The sequence below is a fragment of the Leptonychotes weddellii genome, chromosome 8 (genome assembly GCF_054177405.1).
Source record: "Leptonychotes weddellii isolate Sample4059 chromosome 8, ASM5417740v2, whole genome shotgun sequence".
In the NCBI taxonomy this organism is placed as follows: domain Eukaryota; kingdom Metazoa; phylum Chordata; class Mammalia; order Carnivora; family Phocidae; genus Leptonychotes; species Leptonychotes weddellii.
This window is the reverse complement of record NC_138376.1, coordinates 71256030-71275713: the sequence shown is the minus strand read 5'-3', so window position 1 is coordinate 71275713 and position 19684 is coordinate 71256030.

Below are 19684 nucleotides of genomic sequence, written 5' to 3'. Positions count from 1 at the left end.
AAAGCAATAACAACAACCACAGCAAAGGAACCATGGGACCCTAACTTCTAGAGTTCCCGTAAAGTGAAAAACAAATGCCCTATGTTTATTCTACTGTGATTTTGAATTTCTGTCATTTGCACTTTAATATAATCAAACTGGACATAAGCCACTTCAGTTTCAAAAACTCTTATTTAACACACTGTTTTTTTTTTTTTTTCAAACTGCCATTCACACAACCAATTTAGATTTAACTGTATGTTGCAAGATGCATCACTCATCGCTGATAATATTCTTTTTTTTTTTCCTCCTGTTGAGGTTAGAGCATGTTTTCCAGGCACAGTGTTAAAATTCCCTTTGAATCCTCGTATATATGTTCAAATAACTTCCCTTCACTTTAACAATATAACATTCTTGGACCCAGTCTTGCTGCTCAAAAATCTACAAATTGATTGTACTGCTTTATGGTTTTCAGTGTTGCAGATTTAAAAACCTCATGTTAGTTTGGTTCTCCTTTCCTTGCCCCACCTTTATGGCAGGAGGTGCATGAGATTTCCTTTATCTTTCAGGAATTTTAAAGGCACATTCAGAGGCCTTTGTGTTTTTGCTAATCCTCAGTAAACACTTTCAACCTGTAGATCTCGATCTAGGTCTATCATCAGATCAGCAAATATGTCCTCTCTAGAAGCTTGTCTCCAGGTGTTTCCTCTTCCTTTTTTAGATTTTTAAATATTTTTATGAGCAATCGCCTCAGTCTATCCTCCAATACTTTCAATTTCTCTCTTATCATTGGATTTTGCTCAGTGTCATGAGATATAGTTTTGATCTTTTAGGCCACCATTTCAATTCTCAACAGCATTCATTTTCTTATTAAGCTTTTTGATAAAAGTGTCCTGAAAGTCATTTTTTAAGTTAATATCTTAGTGATCTATTTGAATTTAATTACTGTTTAATTACCATTAATTTTAATTAATATTACTATTAATATAGTAATTACTACATTTAATTACTATTGTTTTTGGTAAAGTTTTACCTTCTTCCTAAAACAGTTATGTTTCAATAAGGTCATGTATTCTGGATTCAAGCTTGGTTTTATATTTTCTGAGTTTCTTCTGGTTATTTAGTTAATTATTTTTCCCTACCTGCTCCTGGTTTGACCAGACCAGGCTACAGTATCATTGAGTATCTAGTAATGGCAATAAGAATGATCAGTGGGCCAATGATGAGTAATTTGACAAATCACTTATTGTCTTCTGACACACAATGGGGGGAGGTGTCTCTTTCCCCAAAATTTCAGCAAATGCAAACAGCATCACTCTATCAACTCCAGGGCCAGGGGAGGATGGTCACAGTCAATGAAGAACTCATGAGGACGGTAGAGTCCAGCTTTTACCAGAGAAAATTTGTAGATCTCCAGAGGCTGGGTAAGCTGCAGAGAGCTTTTAAGTAATGAATTAGCCCATGACTTACTTATGATTTTAGACTCCCCCATTCCTTGCCAAAGAAATATTTGTTTTCTGCTTTATCAGGCCCTTAGGAAACAAGGCCTAAAATGCACTTTCCAGGATGTATGTCCTTTCCTTCCAAAGAGGCATTTAAGAAGGTGTTTTTCGGAAGATGGGGTTAGAAAGTTTCCCAGAATCCCATAGCTTAATATTTTTTTCTTCTAAAGCCCATTTTAAAGGACTTTGAAATACCACGTTTACATAGGTCATATGTAATTGGCATCACTACCGGGAAGGATAAGTGAACACAGAAATAAAATTCTTAAAAACATGGACTACAATTTAAATTCAAAATTTAAGATCAGAATGGTATTGGATATCATTCATGTTATTGGCTACCATGTCAAATATACTTTATATGATTACATTGTTTAAGAAGGGAGCAGAGTTTTTTCCCAAACATTGCTGTATATGAATCAAATTAAAATGCTCACCTATAAAATATATGAAAAATAAATTATATCTTTTGAGATTACTAGATCAATTTTATAGAAGGCATATATTCAAGTGACTAAAATTTGTTTTCTTATCTAAGAAACCTCAAACTTTCACCTATCTATAAACTTTGTCATTTCTAATTAAAGCTGTAATATTAAATTGGGGAAAACTGACAAGCAATATGCAGCTTACTGAATTTCCCTAAACTGATGGTTCTCAAACTTTAATGTGTATCAGAATCATCTGGAGAGTTTATTAAAACACAGATTGCTAGGTGCCACCTACAGAGTTCCTGATTCAGAGTTTTGTGTAGAGCCAGAGACTCTGCATTTTATTTTTTTTAAATTTTTTACTTTTTTAAAAAGATTTTATTTATTTATTTGACAGAGAGAGAAAGCGAGAGAGGGAACACAAGCATGGGGAGTGGGAGAGGGAGAAGCAGGCCTCCTGCTGAGCAGGGAGCCCGATCCCAGGACCCTGGGATCATGACCTGAGCTGAAGGCAGACCTCAAAGACTGAGCCACCCAGGCACCCCATAGAGAATCTGCATTTTAAATAATTTAAATTTTAAATAATTTTCCAGGTGATGCTAATTCTGCTAGTCCAGGACCACGTTTGGGGAACCATTGTTGTTGGAAAAGATATCTCTTATTCACTTTGAAAATGCATTTAAATCCTTGAGAAAACAATGGATAGCACATTCAATTGTTCACATTATGTGCTACTCCTTTGTCTCTTATTTTTTGTTTTTAACCTTTTTGTTTGTTTGTTTTCAACCTCTTAAGGGAAGAGGAGCAGCATGGTTTCTCTGCTCTGCTTCCTTCTCAAGGTTTCAAACAGGAAATGCACACTGGTGGGTTCTTGCATTAGTTACAGGGTGAATGATCAGCCTTGAAGACCTGTGGCAATGTGCTTCAGAGCCAAAGATGCACCATAAAGCAATGTCACCCTTACCCCATGACAGTCTGTGATGAGTGATCTGCAGAATAGATAAAAGCAGAGTAGCTGCTGTGTGGCACTCACTTTTATTACTGTAAATGATATCATGTGTTTGCATTTACTTTAAAGTTGATCAAATGTAAGAGGAGACAGTGTTGACAGATGCTGAAAAAGTGTTAACCTTTCCTTTTATCTTTCTTGCGTATGTGTATCATGTACCATAAGACTTCTTAGATGGTTTTATTAGCTGATAGATGAAATGTTGTACAAAATATCCACATAAAGAATTCCATTGTTCGAAAGAATTGTCTGTAATTCTATAAATGATTATAGTCAAACTGCTTGGTTTATGTATGGTAACACCAGACACTTTAATTAAATAAAATGGTCTTTTATAAAAGTACATTGTTAAAAGAAAATTAATTTGTTTTGAATGTTAACTGAATTTATGTTAACTAATTGGCTCCAGCCATATACACAGTGAGTTTATGTTACATGTGATTTTCAAGAAATCTAACTCAGCTTATGTATGTGAATTGAGATTGTAGTTTTTTCCTTAAAACTTGGCATTAAAAGTATTATCAAAGATTAAATTATTCTGTTTTCTATATATTTATTAAACTAAATGAGCATCATATAAAGCAAGTGTTTGTAGACCTTCCTTCAATCCTTCAAAGGATTCTGTTTTATCCTACAAAGTTAGTTTAGGATCTCTTGGGAATATATAAAGACACTCTTGCTATAACACTGAACATATTTATCAGGGTATAAACTTTGTTTTGTACTGAATGAAATGGGAAAACATTCTGCAACTATAAACTGTTGCATTTGAATTTTCACCATGTCACTATTACCTTGCAATTCCACTTCTGAAGCCAGAAATAGGTAAAACAGGAGAGGTTGGTTACTTGGCCTTTTTTGTAAGACAAAAGCAAAGAAAATTCCTCATTATCCTGAAAGTATTTTATTTTTCCATTCCTTTTTCACCCTCTTAGTGTCAGGAAGGCTGGTGGGTCTGCCTTGGGATCCATTATTGAAGAAGAGAAGCTACCCTCTAACAGGAATTGAGGAGAACTGTATGAAAAAAATAGAAAGACAGAAAGAATGGGGCAGATACTAGACGTATGATTAGCTAGTAAAAACTCCTGGCATAGTCAAGCCAAAACAAGCAAAGAAACAAGAAAAAAACACAAACAAAACCATATCAAGGGTTAAACCCACCACCAAATTTATCATGGGAAGCCAAAACAATACAATACCAAATAAAACAGAAGGTATCTATGGAGTCTATGATCTCAAGGTCATAGGAGACTCCCTGCTCCAATTCCCCATAACTCTATTTTTTAGAGAACAGACAAAAAGATGAAGAGGTATAGAGCAATTTCCCAAACAATTGTTTAAATTAGCCAAATGGACTAAAATTTAAACCAAGACTGGGAATTTATTGTTTTAGCTCTCTACCTAGTTTGGGAAGAGACATGATTAAATAATTCAGGGTGATGATACATCCTGGTATAGTCAGCTTGGTATGGAAATCGGGTATATGCTTGTTACTTCAACATCAAGTCAGATTTATCATTTGTCCTATTTATAAAAATATTTCTAAAAAATAAGGGGTAGTATTACCAGAGTTGCATTAAACAAAACTGGGATGAATGTCTGACTTCCACTATAGTATCATTTGGTAGTAAGTAAGAGGCAAGTGCGGTGAATGGAATCCTTACTTTACCATACAGTTAAATCTTAATAATCCAACCCTCTTCTCTCAGCCCTTTCCAGGGACCTTGTAAGTAAAACTTACTTTTCAAGGACAGCATGCAGAGTCCTTATTGATAAAACAGTGTTCTGAGACAGCTCCCTCCTGGTGTTGGGTGGTGGTGAAAAAAGTATTTGATGCTGCTCCCCTCTAGACCCTGGACATCCCCATGAATTGTGCACTGGCTTCTGTGGCAGCCTGGGAGATTGACAGATCTTCAAGTCAAGTAGCCAGTGGAGTCAATGCAAAACATGGGGTATTACAGGCTAGTTACTTACTTTGCATAGAAATTACAGCCTAAGTGGTCTGGCAGTAGAGTATAGAGAATGCCATTTGTCATTTATTGTATGGTGTAAATCTACAATTCTTTCTTTTGTTACTTGGTAAAGTCTTTTTATATGCAATAACCATTTTTGACCACCATGAGTGAAAAAAAATACATGTTTAGTTAAAAATTAAGGAATTTCCATGTCTCAAAAAAGTTGATGATGAATATGTAATTGCACAAAGTATTTATTCATATTCTCTAGCCAATATGGAGGCTTTACAAATATCACTAATCACATTAAAAGTAGGAGACACAAATCATCTGAAAAAGATTCAGCATCTACTTTAAAACTTAGTCATCATGTTAAGAAGACTGTTATCAGGTATATTTGTCAATTACTCAAATAACTAAGATTTTTCGTCTGGATCAAATGACTAAAGTCATTTCACTCATTTGATTTCAAGTTTTCTTGTGCACTTACAAGTAATGAAGTGATTGTTTTTCATGCTGGTTCTATTAGCAGAAGAAAACCTCAAACAGCTAAATGATATCAGTTTTATAATAGTGTCATTAACCATTACAAACAGAAATTTAAAATATGGTTTATTTTTTCCATATATTTCATAGAATTAAAGTAAAACATGTTGGAATTTAATTCTGTCAAAAACAAAACATCTAGGGGCACGTGGGTGGCTCAGATGATTAAGCGTCTGCCTTCGGGTCAGGTCATGATCCCAAGGTCCTGGGATTGAGTCCCGCTCAATGGGGAGCCTGCTTCTCCCTCTGCCTGCCACTCCCCCTGCTTGTACTCTCTCTCTCTCTCTATGTCTGGCAAATAAGTAAATAAAATCTTTAAAAGAAAACAAAACAAAAAAAAAACATCTAGTGTTACTGTGCATGCCATCATATACTAAATTAAATGTTTAAACATGGAAGTTAATTTTTTTTGTTGCTTTGTGGCAATACTGTGAATTAAAAATTTGAGAAACATAATCATCTCAGAGAAACAATGCACTAACTTAATTTAATATATTTATGGAACTTAGTTATAAATGTACTTATTTGTGGTGCACATGGAAGTCATAACTGCATGAAAGCAGATGCAATATTATATAAATTAAAATAAAAGTATGCCAAATAACACAATTTCTTGTCAAGTTCATATCAAACAGAAGAAGAAAACCTTTTAACTTGGCAATATACACTTTTTTTTTTCCCCATTGCCTGTCATAAACTGAATTTTAGAATAGATGCTAGGGGTGTCTGGGTATCTCAGTAGGTTAAGTGTCTGCCTTTGGCTCAGGTAACGATTACAGGGTTCCTGGATCCAGCCCAGTGCTGGGTTCCCTGCTCAGGGGGGAGTCTGCTTCTCCCTCTCCCTCTGCCTCTCCCCTGGCTCCTGATTTGCCCCCCACCCCTCTCAAATAAATAAATCTTTAAAAAAATAAAATAAATAAATGCTACAAATAAGTTATTTTGACAACAAATTATTTTGCAACAGGATTCCTCTTTATGAAGGAATAATTATCCCCAAATAAACAAGATAGTAGAAGGAAGAAGGAGGAGTGAATGAAATTCTATAAAAGGCCTCTTCTGGAGTTCTGAATTTTGAGATTCTCATTCAGGACATAGGTGTAATATCTGGGACATACTGTGAGAAATTGGGTTGTGAGTAAGCCCAGCCAGCCAGTCATGGGGAAGCCAAAGTCAGTTTAGTTCATTCCTGGAACTTAGAGCATGGAGCCATACTGGTCTCCCGAACTTCAATAACCCAAAGTGTCACCATATACATTTATTTCCACATCATAATCATATACTGAAAAAATATGTCTCTCATTCCCAGAGGTTAGTGTTCTAGTGCAAAGGCAAAAGGTCTTAGATAATCATCGCTAAAAACAGCTTCCTTCTTATCTTACAGTTCTGGAAGAACGATGAACACACTGCACCACATAATTTCTGAAGCACATGATTCACAAAAATAAATGGATGCAGGATAGTATGACAGATTTTATAAATCAATTTTTGGAGAGAAACAATTCGACAACCTAGAGAAACTGGGGTAGTAACTTTGTTCTATAGGTGTTGTAAACATTCTGATACCTTTCTGTTTTCTCACTGTGGTGCTGATGAACAGGTTTTTGGTTTTCCTTATCAATAGATTAGATGAATAATAAGCAGAATGTAGCTGTCAGCCAAGTTTTTATCATACATAATATTATTGACCTTTCAGTTTGTTAACCACAGAGGATTTTGAATCAGACATACGGAGGATAAAAGACACAGAAGAGCCTAGGGAGCCTATGTATGACTATATTGAGTAGATATGAAAACAGAGTACAGAAAGTTAACAGTAATTTGAAATCCTTTTTAAAGTTTTTTTTTTTTTTCCAGGCACAGACTCCATCTATTTTCTCACCTAAAGCTCTTTATGTGAAGTCACTTTATATGTAGAACTTCAGAATTTCAGATGGAAGATGACACCTCAGGTCAAATAATCACATCTCTACCATTTTATGAAAAAAGAAAAGGCACAGGGGAATTATTTACTTTATATAAGATCACGTTTTTCTTAATAATGACAATTCTGGATCCAGAATCTGGCTCTTTTAAATCCCTATCCACTATTTTTTTTACATCGTTTAATGTATATTGCTATAATTACTTTTAGTAACTGTGTTGAGGTATAACAGGTCAGAATTAAATGTTCATAAAAGTCACCTATGCAAAGGTGAAGTAAACAATGATTATATGCTACAATCCTTAACAAATGGTCCAGACCACTTCTTTTGTTTGTTTTTTTCCGATGTTTAATTTCTAGATAAACATAGCTAGAAAATAGCTTCCTTCATAGAGTTTTAGAAGAATGATGTACAACTGTATCACATAATTTTTGTAATTATATGACTTACAAAAAAATGAATGGATAGGCAGATAGTTTAATAGATTTTATAAATCATGTTTTGGGGAGAAACAATTAGTTAAAGTTTAAATTATACAGTAATAGAGAACAATATTAATATCCTCTGCCTTTTCTTTTGAACCACTACCCCTGATTACTGTCCCCTCATGGCTTCTCTTCCCATAATTTCATATTAATGACTTCCCCAAACTATATCCAGATACTTTGCTTTACATTTCACTCTATGCCCTGCATAATATGATACTTACTCAGCAGTTAGCTTCCAATATCTTGTTCCCTTTCCTAGCACAATCTGTTCTTTTTCCTTTCTCAATATATTGTCATTACTAGTTTCTCATAGTCTTTGAAAGAACATTCTGGTTTATTGTAGCCCTAAGTGACTAAGACATCCCTTAACATATGAACTCTAAGTGGTTACATATATGATTCAGGATTGGCAAAACTGCCATTCAGTAACAAGTATCCTCAGGATTTTAGTATTTAACACAAAAAACATTTTATATGCATGCTGCATTTCTAATGCTGGTTGGAAGAAAGACATTACACTAAATCACTGAAGACTGAGGTCGATAGAGGCTTCATCTCAACACAAGTTTCCACAGTCACTGAGGCAGAGAGAAAGGAATGTGGTGAATTGTGTGCTGGTTTTAAAGCTTCCTTGTAGAAGTGACACATGCATTTCTAGTCTCACTTCACTGCCAAGATGAAAACAATGACCATCCCTAACTTCAAAGGGAGATATGCTGGGAAGTACAAACCTCTTTGCCTGGAGGGAAAATTAGAATGTTTGCTACAGGGTCATGTTCTATGTACTCAAACCTTACATTCCATTCTCACATTTTGTGGTAAGCAGGATTCTGAGATGACTCCAAGATTCCCATCAGTGCTATCTCCTTTCCTTGGGTATGGGCGAAATCTGTAAATATGATCTCACTCCCAAGATTAGGCTACATTAGATGGCAAAGGTGAAGGGATCTGGCAGATATAATTAAAGTTCCAAAGAAGCTGATTGTTGAGTCAGTCAAAAAGAAGATTTTCTTAAGTGGGCCTGACCTACTCAAATGATAGTTCTGAAAATAGGGGCTGGACCCTTCCTGAAGAGAGAGACTGTTTCTATCTTTGAAGAAGCAAGCTGCCATATTGTGAGATGGCCTGAGGAAGGTGCTGGAGAGGACCATGTGGCAAGGAACTGAGGGACCTATAAGAATGGGAGAGACTTCTAGCTAATAGTGAGCTTAAATTGCAGCTTAGGAAGATGCTGAGCTGAGAACCTAGGTAGATGTTCCAAGACTCTGGAACCACATACCCTGTGAGATAGTAAATATATGCTGTTTTAAGACACTACATTTGTGGAAATTTATTATACGGTGGTAGAAAAATAATACACATTTCCTTGTTCATTAAGAATCATCTACTTTATCCATTATAATTTAATAAATTGTATATTTATGAGTATTTTTAATGTATATATAGATAGATAGAGATGATATAGATATAGATATATATTGATTGCCTATTCCTTCATTCCCTACACATTAATGTGTGCCCCTCATGAGCCAGAAATAGTGATATTGGTAATATACTAGTAAACACATTAAGGGTTTAAAATTTTGTAATAGAGATGATAAATACATGATTAGCAAAACCTTCATTTTATATATGTAGTCTTTCATAAAGTAGAAAGTGATCCATCCATTCATTTATTCTATTAATAAATTCCAAGTGTCTACAATGTTCAGGATGTGGGGGCCTTATAGAATAGGTGATATGTGAGATTGCCTTTAAAAGGGACTTGTGTCTGGCCATGTGTTTAAAAAAGGGTGAAAAAAAACATATCCTGACATGTACACAAATAGTGCAAGCCCTTTATGAGTAAAGGGCAAAGTAAATTCCTTATGTTCTGAGGACAAAAAATGCCAAAATCTAAGTGGCAAATGGAATACTGGTCACAGGGTGGGGGCCCCTTTAAATCTCAGTCCATCTGTGAGTTTGATGGTATTCTACCTGGAGCTGAGGACAGCAAAAAAGTTGAAGGAACGTCTTCTTCTTCTTCTTCTTCTTCTTCTTCTTCTTCTTCTTCTTCTTCTTCTTCTTCTTCTTCTTCTTTTTATGGTCTAGTAATATATGGGCTTCCTTATTAATATATTAAATAACAAGACAATACACTTAAAGTACAGGCAAGTTAAAGTTAAATTTCATTTTGTAATGACACTGCAGGGTGAAGGCTATTGGTCTTAATTTGACTTAGAATGTTAAACTTTGAGGTGGTCCTTATCTTAACTCCTTCCACATATTCGTAAGAAATATGAGAAAGCAACATAGATGTCTAGATCCCCAGGATGAGTACACCAACCTCAGTGTTCGGTGGTTGAATGATCGCTAGGCAGAGAGCTGCTTTTAAATCCCTTTATAGGATCAGTCATTATTCATTCTTCAGGTTTTAAATGTGAGATCTCACTGAGGATGGCCCAAGTCTATCAGCAGCAATGTGGTTTGAAATTCCCCAGTGAATTTCATTCTTGAGCTTCTAAGGCTTAGAGCAAGGCAGGTAAAGGGCAGCTGAACAGAAAATATCAGAGGACAGTATAAATTTTACCTTAATTTTTTTTGGAGTTGTTTTGGGCTTCCTCATGAAATTTTAGGACTGCTATATGGAAGTCAGTGATAGAAATAAGAACTAACCACCCTTTCTTTCTTTTCCAGCTTTGGTCAATCGAGAGAAAACATGTTGTCAACAACCTTTACTTCTGATATCTAGTCAAGCAGGCTCAGGCAAAGATTGATTCACAATTGAACTATGTTTTCACATGATTAACCTACTCATTCACACCTGAGCCACAATATAAGCTGGAAGGGGGAAGCTTTCACTCCTACAGCCCATGCATTATCACTCCTGTGAACAAAGGCCAGCCTCATGATGACATTGCTCCAATCTTGTGCTATTTACTAACAGGAGATTAACTTTAGAGGGGAAAAGAGGTCAATTGCTAACTCTATTATTTAGCATTTAATATTGTAAAATTAGTTTTACTTTTATTTTATTTTTTTTTTAAGATTTTATTTATTTATTTGACAGAGAGAGACACAGCGAGAGAGGGAACACAAGCAGGGAGAGTGGGAGAGGGAGAAGCAGGCTTCCCGCAGAGCAGGGAGTCCGATGCGGGGCTCGATCCCAGGACCCTGGGATCATGACCTGAGCCGAAGGCAGATGCTTAACGACTGAGCCACCCAGGCGCCCCTTAGTTCTAATTTTAAAAATGAACTCCAAATTCTATTTTTAATTTTTAAATTAAGAAAAAAATCTATATCAAAATGAAACAAAATCTTTCTTGTTGATATAAATATATATTTTCCATTTTTTTGCAGGGCAAGTGCAATGTGTGATATTCCACAGGAATAGAGTAAATCAGACTGAAGAATGCTTTCTAATGTGCTAAAATATCAACCTCATAGAAAAATCATCTTAATATTATAATATAAAATTTAAACTTTTTGATTAAATTTTTCTCATCTGTTACTCAAAGTTGAAAGGTGGAATTCAGTTTTTCATTTAGAGTCTTTACATGGATTTTGAGCTAAGTAAAATTCACTAAATTAAAGATACTATACTTAAATTAAAATTGCACCCATATTGCAAAAGTCAGCTGAAGCATTAGCTGTACCTCACAATCATTTCATTTAGCTTTATTATAGTTAAAAAATGCAATAAATGCCATACAATTTCTAAGAAGTAGCATGAATTGAAAATCATTTGTGGGTATAATATTATTCTCTTTTCCATTTTCGGAAGAAATCCCAATCTCTAGATCATAGCTAGAGATAATGGCTAGCTTGAAAAATGCAGTCATGAAGTATGCCAACATCAGCTTTATTCCTCCCCAAAAGAAAGAAAAGATAATCTTAAAAAAGGAGTGCCATTCAATCCCTAGTGACTGCACATTTCATGATGTCTCACAAAAAAATGTCTATTTTGGTACAAGATCTTGTATCTTGGCAGAGTTTGTGCCACTACCATCCCCTTAATCAAATGAGTATGTTTTTCTATTCTAAGAGCGAATCTCAGTAGTTCCGAACTTTTGACTTTTCACCATTACCTCTAAAATGTTAAAAGTCAAAGAAGTGTCAGAGTGAACAGAATAGTGAGACTGTGTAATGTTCAGTGATTCCTCAAATACAGTCTTCAGTATGTGGCTAGTATTTTCTACTTTATAAAAGTTATGCCACGTGACAGGACAGTGACAGTGACAGGACTTTGAGGTTAAAATATGCAAAGTATAAAGTTTACTTATGGGGAAATTATACTGACATTCTTTAGGGGATATGATTTTACATAATTTTACACTGGACCACTGTCATGTTTTGTAGACTATTTTGGCCAACGATTAATATGAATCAATGCATAACTAGCCAGGTTATGAGTTTACTCAAGTTCTATTTCATATTACTTTTGCTTCTACTTTGCTGCAGGTACATACATTATTTCTTTCTCTAATAATGATTCTTCATGTTAGGGATCTCATTCCTGTATTTACAGATGAGGAAACTAAGGCTTGGGAAGATTGGGCATATTTGTATCCATTCCTTTACTCACTAGTTTATTTATGTACATATGCATCCATGCATAAGTAATTATCTATTCATGATTATTATTATTATTATTATTATTTTTGCTTTAATTATCTAACTAAATGCAGGGCACTGTTCCCAGGTGCTGAAGAATACCAACAGAATTCTAAGTCTAGTAAACAGCAGTCTGCAGATTGTGGACAGAGAACCACTATCTCAGGCCTGTGATTCCAAAACACCTTTATATATTAATTATGAAGAAGAGGCTAAGTTGAAGTTTCAGTTTGATAAACCAACTTGAAGCCCTTATGCTACTGACCAACAGACTGCAGTGTTTCCTTTTTTGCTCTTCGACTCTTCGATCTTGTTATAGATTGTGGTATTTTGGGACAGAGTTAAGTCCAACGTAGAGTTGCTTCACTAAAGGCCAAATGTAAAGGATTCCTTGCCCTCTTTCAACACACTATTACCCCTAAACTACCACTGTGGTCATTGGGATAACAGTAGTTGGTGTGAAGAATTCACCGAAAAGTGAAGATTCTCAGGAAAAAAAAAGGGGGGGGGCTCCTCTGAATCTGTCTCTGGCACCATGTAAATGGAGGGCTCCAACGTGAAATGATAGGACTACCAGGATATTCACTAAGGATTTTAAATTAAAATCAAGTAAATCTTGCATTAGAAAAGGCAATTTCTGTGAATATGATAGCTAAATTAACTTATTTCCCAGGTTGAGGAGTTCTGACAAACAACTGCAATGTTATGATAATGAGTTTGACAGATAAACAATACTGTGAAATGAAGCAAGTCATATTTTTTATCATAATAACTAATGCTTTAATATAGTACAGATTTTAATGCATCATAAAAGAAATTATGTGATAATATATTTCACTAAAGAGTTTAGCAGTGGGACTAAAACTCAATTAAGGCCAGACTCATTAACACTTCATTTCATTTGGGCCTTTATTGCTTGTAATTGTACAGTTTCTTAACTTTATTCCTCACTCTCACTCATAATTCTAGTGAGCCTTACATCTATCATGGAAGACAGTACTTTCTATGAAACTCCCATGGATAAATTTTTATTTATGAAAGGACACAGTTGTTTTTTGTTTTTTGTTTTTAAGCTGACATTTCCCTGATTTAAGAGAGTGTGAGTTGGTAAGGAATCGGGTCCTTGGAATTGTGAAAATTAGTCCAAGTGATATGAGACAATAGAAGGAAAATGCAATTTTGACATATATCAGTAGTTTCACGTACGTGGTATAAATAACCCTTGCAACTTTGAAATAGACAGATACCACTGGATTTAAGACAAATCCAGACTTGTCAGACATATGTAAGAAGTCTGACATTCCTTTGGAACTAGTAATTTGAAAATTGGGAATATTATACTATTTATTTGAAAAATAAAGCATTATAACAATATTTGTATTGATTTTCTCAGGAGAAAACATGTGTTACTATGACCCCAGTATTTTGCTGGAGAAAACTTAATGTTCCAATATTCCATAGGTAAGTATGAAAGATTTATTATTTCATAATTTTATTAAAATTTTATAATTATCATATACTAAGCACAAAGAAAATTTCAAAGTTTAACATAACAAACATCCATGTAAATGCTGCCAAAATGTAATAGATGTTAAACTTTTACCTCAGTAACTTCAAAATTATTTTTATTTATTTATTTATTTATTTATTTTTAAAGATTTTATTTATTTATTCATGAGAGACAGAGAGAAACAGAGGGAGAAGCAGGCTCCCAAGGAGCGGGAAGCCCGATGAGGGACTCAATCCCAGGACCCTGGGATCATGACCTGAGCCGAAGGCAGACGCTTAACCATCTGAGCCACCCAGGCGCCCCAAAATTATTTTTATAAATAGATATTCCAGATAAAGTTGAGGAAATGATGTTCCCCTTGTGCCTGTCCTCAATCTTATTTTACATCCTTCTTCACAAAAGCAACCGGTATCTTGAGATTGAGGTGTATCGATGTTGTAATATTTTTATTAGTATTATTGGTATCCATAAGTAATATATACGATTGCTGTATGTGTTGTGAATGGAAGGAGCTCTATAGACAGAACTGGGTCTCTTTTGAAGTGTCTTATTGTATGGAATCATGATATACTTATTCTACAGTTTATTATCTTAGTGTTTGTGAGATCTACCAGCTTTGATATATGAAGATATAAACAGTAGCTATAACATTCTATACATATTCCACTACCTGATTATTTTTCTGAACTTACTGTTTTTGTGACCTACCATTTTACATAAATTTACATTAAATACATTATTAATTTCTAGATTTTTCTATTTGCTATGCTCTTCTCTGATTTTTTTTTCCCTCCCATTCTGTCTTCCATTGGAATGGATATTTTTAGTCTCACTTATGTTTGATTTCTTAGTGTAGAATGACATTCTGTCTACTACTTTAATGGTTATGAATAAACTTTTTAATATAAACACTTAATAAATTTACTGATTAAACCTAAAGGGGTTTTTGTTATTGTTGTTGTAATTTGTTTTCTAAAGATTTATTTATTTATTTATTTATTTATCAGAGAGAGAGAGGGCATATGCAGGAGGAGCGGCTGGCAAAGGGAGAAGCAGGCTCCCCGCTGAACAGAGAGCCCAATGCGTGACTCGATCCCAGGGCCCCAGGATCATGACCTAAGCTGAAGACAGATGCTTAACCAGCTGAGCCACCCAGTCGTCCTAAGCTAAAGTTTTTTATATGCACATTTACCAACACAACAGATTGATCATAATTTCTTATTCTAATTTTTTAAGTTATTGTCAATTTCATTATTCTTGTTTAAAATCTCATAAAAATAAGGGATTTTTCAAAGGTAGAATTTAATGATTTATCAGTTGCATATAACACCCAGTGCTCATTACATCAAATACCCTCCTTAATGCCTCCTTAATGCCCATCTCCCAATTACCCCTTTCCCCCAACCTCCAGCAATTCTCAGTTTATTTCCTAGAGTTTTATTGGCAGTAAATATGGATTGAGATTTTCTAAACTGTTTTAGCTATTTATCATTGTTTCTTTCAACTACATCTTTCTTCTTATTTTGTTACTTAGTCATTTTTTCAGTGAAAGTATGTGAAATGTAAAGCTTTTGTGTTTTTATGTCTGAAAATACGGATTCAGCCTTCATATATGAATGGTATTTATTTTAATATAAATTTCTAGATTGACAACTATTTTCCTTAAACACTTTGAGGATATTATTACTTTGTATACTAGCTTCACATGTTTTGCTGAGAACTCTGCGATAGAATTGACTATCAATTTTTGAAAATAATCTTTTTTTTTTCCTTTTGTACTTTTAGAGATTTTTTCCCTTGTTTCTTATATTCTGCATTTTCACTACAAAACAGATACGGGTTCATTATCAATGTTGTTTGGTTCTGTGTGCTTCTTCATCCTAAGGACTCATGCATAATTTTTTTTCCTTTTTAAATTCAGGAATTTTCAGTCACGACTTTGAATATATATTCTTATCTGTTATCTCTATTTTCTTCTTCTGAAACCCTTGTTAGTTATATGTTGAAACTTCTTCATCTTTCTTTAATGTTTAACTGTTTCTTTATATTTTCCAAGATCTTATTTATCTGTGGTGTATTTTTTCTGTATTTCCGTAAATCTAACTTCTCATTATGTAATTCTTTCTTCATTTGTGTCTACCCATGGAAATTATCAACATTTCTTTTCTTTTTTAATTTATATTAATGAATTATTTTTCAACCTATATTTCTGTTTGGTTCTTTTTCTCAAATGAACTATATTTTCTGTAAGGATTATAATTATTTCATTCTTTCTTTGAACATTTTCTATGTGCTAAAATTCCCCTCCCCTGGGTTGTTCTACCCTCTATTTTTTTTTTTTAATTATGTTTTACCTTTGTTATCTTTGATTATGTTCTTTCTCTATTCCTCATAGTTGTTTTCTCTCTGTTCTGGGTACTTTTGTTTCTTGTTATCCCATTCCTAACATGAGTCACTTGTTTGCTTTGGAGATTTTTTCTTGATTTGAATTGTAGAGGTGCTCTAATAGGGCATCTCCATGTTTATCATGACCTTTATGAATGTCATCCATTATGTACCACTTTAGGTTAATATTGGGGCTGAGTTTCCTGTATATATAATTAGATAAATATTTCCATATTTATAGATGGCACAGCTTGGAGTCCCAGCTTCCCCTGGATGTTTCTTTTTTTATCCCCATAAAATTTACAGTTGTATAATCAACTGCTTTAGAACATTCCCCAGGGGCAAATGGGAAAAATATTCTTAGAATGGTTTCACAACTAGGCAGCTCTGAGGTTCCAAGTCACCTTCTAGGTATACCAGGTGATAACAGGTTCTAACAACTCACAAGCTCTATTTATTTTAGCACTTGATAAAATTTCCAGCTTTGATTTCTCTTCTTCTTATTTCTAGGGATTATCCTTCTTTATAAGCTCAACTATATATTTGAATTATATGGGGGTTGGAATAGAGACTACTTACATTAGCTTGGTAGACCATAGTGATCAGATGTCTCTTTGAAACTTAAACTCCTTGGGGCACCTGGGTGGCTCAGTTGGTTAAACATCTCCCTTTGGCTCAGGTCATGATCTCAGGGTCCTGGGATTGAGTCCCACATCAGGCTCTCTGCTCAGTGGGGAGTCTGCTTCTCCCTCTCACTCTCCCTCTGTGCTCTCTCTCTCTCAAAAAAAAACAAAAACAAAAAACAAAAAACAAAAAAGCTTAAACTCCTTATCAGAATTTCACATGCTCAACATTCTGCTTTTCATCACCTAGTTTTATCCTTAAATCAACATACATCCTCAAAAATTTGTCTTGATCTTTTTAACGTCAATTTACACATTTCCTGAAGACATAATTAGAGTCTATGACCACTGAGCACAGTGACAATCTCAAAAATAACATGAAGAAAGGCATTCCATTATTTGTCCAAGTTTACAATGTTAATAGGTTCAGGACTGGTTTTAGAGCCCTTTCAATATATGATTTAAAATTTAGTGGTTTGGACAGATTTAAAACACTACTTAAATAAAGTATTTTAAAAATTTAGATTCATAATTTTAATGTTATTTTCAAGTATAATATTGATCACTCTCAGGAGACAAACTGAACATTTGTTCACTGAAAGTAAAATTTTTTTAAAGATTTATTTATGTACTTATTTGAGAGAGAGCAGGGTGGGGCAGGGGGGAGAGAAGGGGGAGAATCTCAAGCAGACTCCCCACTGAGCACAGAGCCCAACGTGGGGCTTGATCTCACAACCCTGAGATCATAACCTGAGCCAAAATCAAGAGTCAGATGCTTAACCTACTGAGCCACCCAGGCATCCCCGAAAGTAAAATTTTGATATCATACCCAAACATAATTTTTATTCAAGCTCATTTTCTACTTGTTGACTGTATTGCAGATAATCCTGTCTTTTATTGGTGTCCTGATAAATTGCTTATTTAGCTGCTGGTTCCTTCTGTTGGCCAGCAGGCTTAGTTTTGTCAATATTTAGATGTTAATTGTATCCTCTTTTTCTGCTTGAAGTTTACTGGTCAAGGGGAGATAAGAGATTAGCTTTCTGTTTTGTATCATTGGAAAATAAAGTTGATTCTAAGGAAGAAAATTAATACAGAGTCACATATTGGAACTTGGTAGTTTCTAAATTCATGTCTTAATGTTTCAGTGTTGTGGAAAGAGTACAAGAATAAGTATAAATATAAGTAAACAGCATATTCAAGTCTTTTCATATTTTAAAATAAACAGGAGCACCTGGGTGACTCCGTCGGTTAAGTATCTGACTCTTGATTTCGGCTGAGGTCATGATCTCCGGGTCAGGAGATAGAGCCCCACTGAGCTCTGAATCTGCTTGACCCTCTCCCTCTTCCCACTTACACTCTCTTCCTCTCTCAAAATAAAATAAAATAAAATAAAATGAATTGGCCTTATTACCATTTTTGTCACAGATCACAATAATTAATTTGAATATAACAGTCCAGTCTCACAAATAAGAATAAAATTAAAATTTTGTGCAACTCTGCATTGCAATAATTACCAAAATAGTAACAGCATTAATCAGTTTGGTTTTGGTATGTTAATAATTTATTATATAATATCATTATTTATAGAATACTTAGTGCATATTAGGCAAAGAATCAGGGACTGAGGATGCAGAGATGAACACTTGGCATTTGTTCTCAGACAGCTCAGATTCATGCAGTGTGTCTCAGAGTGGGGCCTGAGAATAACTTGCCTTGGAATCTACTTTATGTATTCATTAAAAATGCAGATTCCTACATATTGCCTTCAACCTATGACTGAAAATTTTGGGAGATGAGGCCCTAGAATCTTTCTGGTTTGAGATTATTTGTTCTACTGGATCTAGAGTAAAAACAAAACAAAACAAAACAAAAAAAACAATGGTTAAGTTGAATCATTTAACTTGTGCTGATTGTCCTCCAGAATTCAATGTTTGGATTGTTCTGACCCATCTGTGACACTTTATATTTTCAAATTGGGCAATTTGAAATAAAGTGAAAATTTCAAGTTACATGATTGCAATTTATGATATACCATAGCTCCTTTCATGTTAAAACTTCTCCCAGAGAGTAAGTCCATTTATATAAGTGTTATAGTAACAGGGAATATGCATTTTAGGATAGAGCACGCATCAGGATCTGTGCATATGTTGCCTCATTTAATTCTCAGCAACTCTAGGAAGAAGAAACGGTTACCTCGATTTATAGATGATGATACTATGCCTTGAAATGAAGTCAATGATTGATCCTTGGTCTTTATAACTTCAAAGTTTTTGCCTTCACTAATGAGCTGTGTTATACATTATACATGTTCCCTTGTGCTGGTTGGGTACCCAGAACAGATGCTTAAGGACAGCTTGTGTGCTAGCAGAGCTGTTCCCTCTAAACTTGGTATTCTCAGATAAGGTGTATCAATGCAAGATGAAGGAAGATTTATTCATATCAAAATAACCCAATAAAGAATGAACTGGAACAAATAACTTGAAATGTTATTTCATCTAATCAGTCATAACGGTGGGCAGAGGCTTATTATTTGACATACTTTTCTGACTGCTTTCTATTTGTTCCTTAATTGTTTTATTAAAAAGAATGAAAAGTATTTTGGTCATTTCATAAATTATTGTTCCCTAAGAAAAATGGAAGTTCAAGAGGATAAAAATAATAATTAGTAAGTAATATGAATTATAATTCTAGACTCTAATGATTGTACATAAAGTTTCGTTAATTATGAGGTTCTCCCTCAC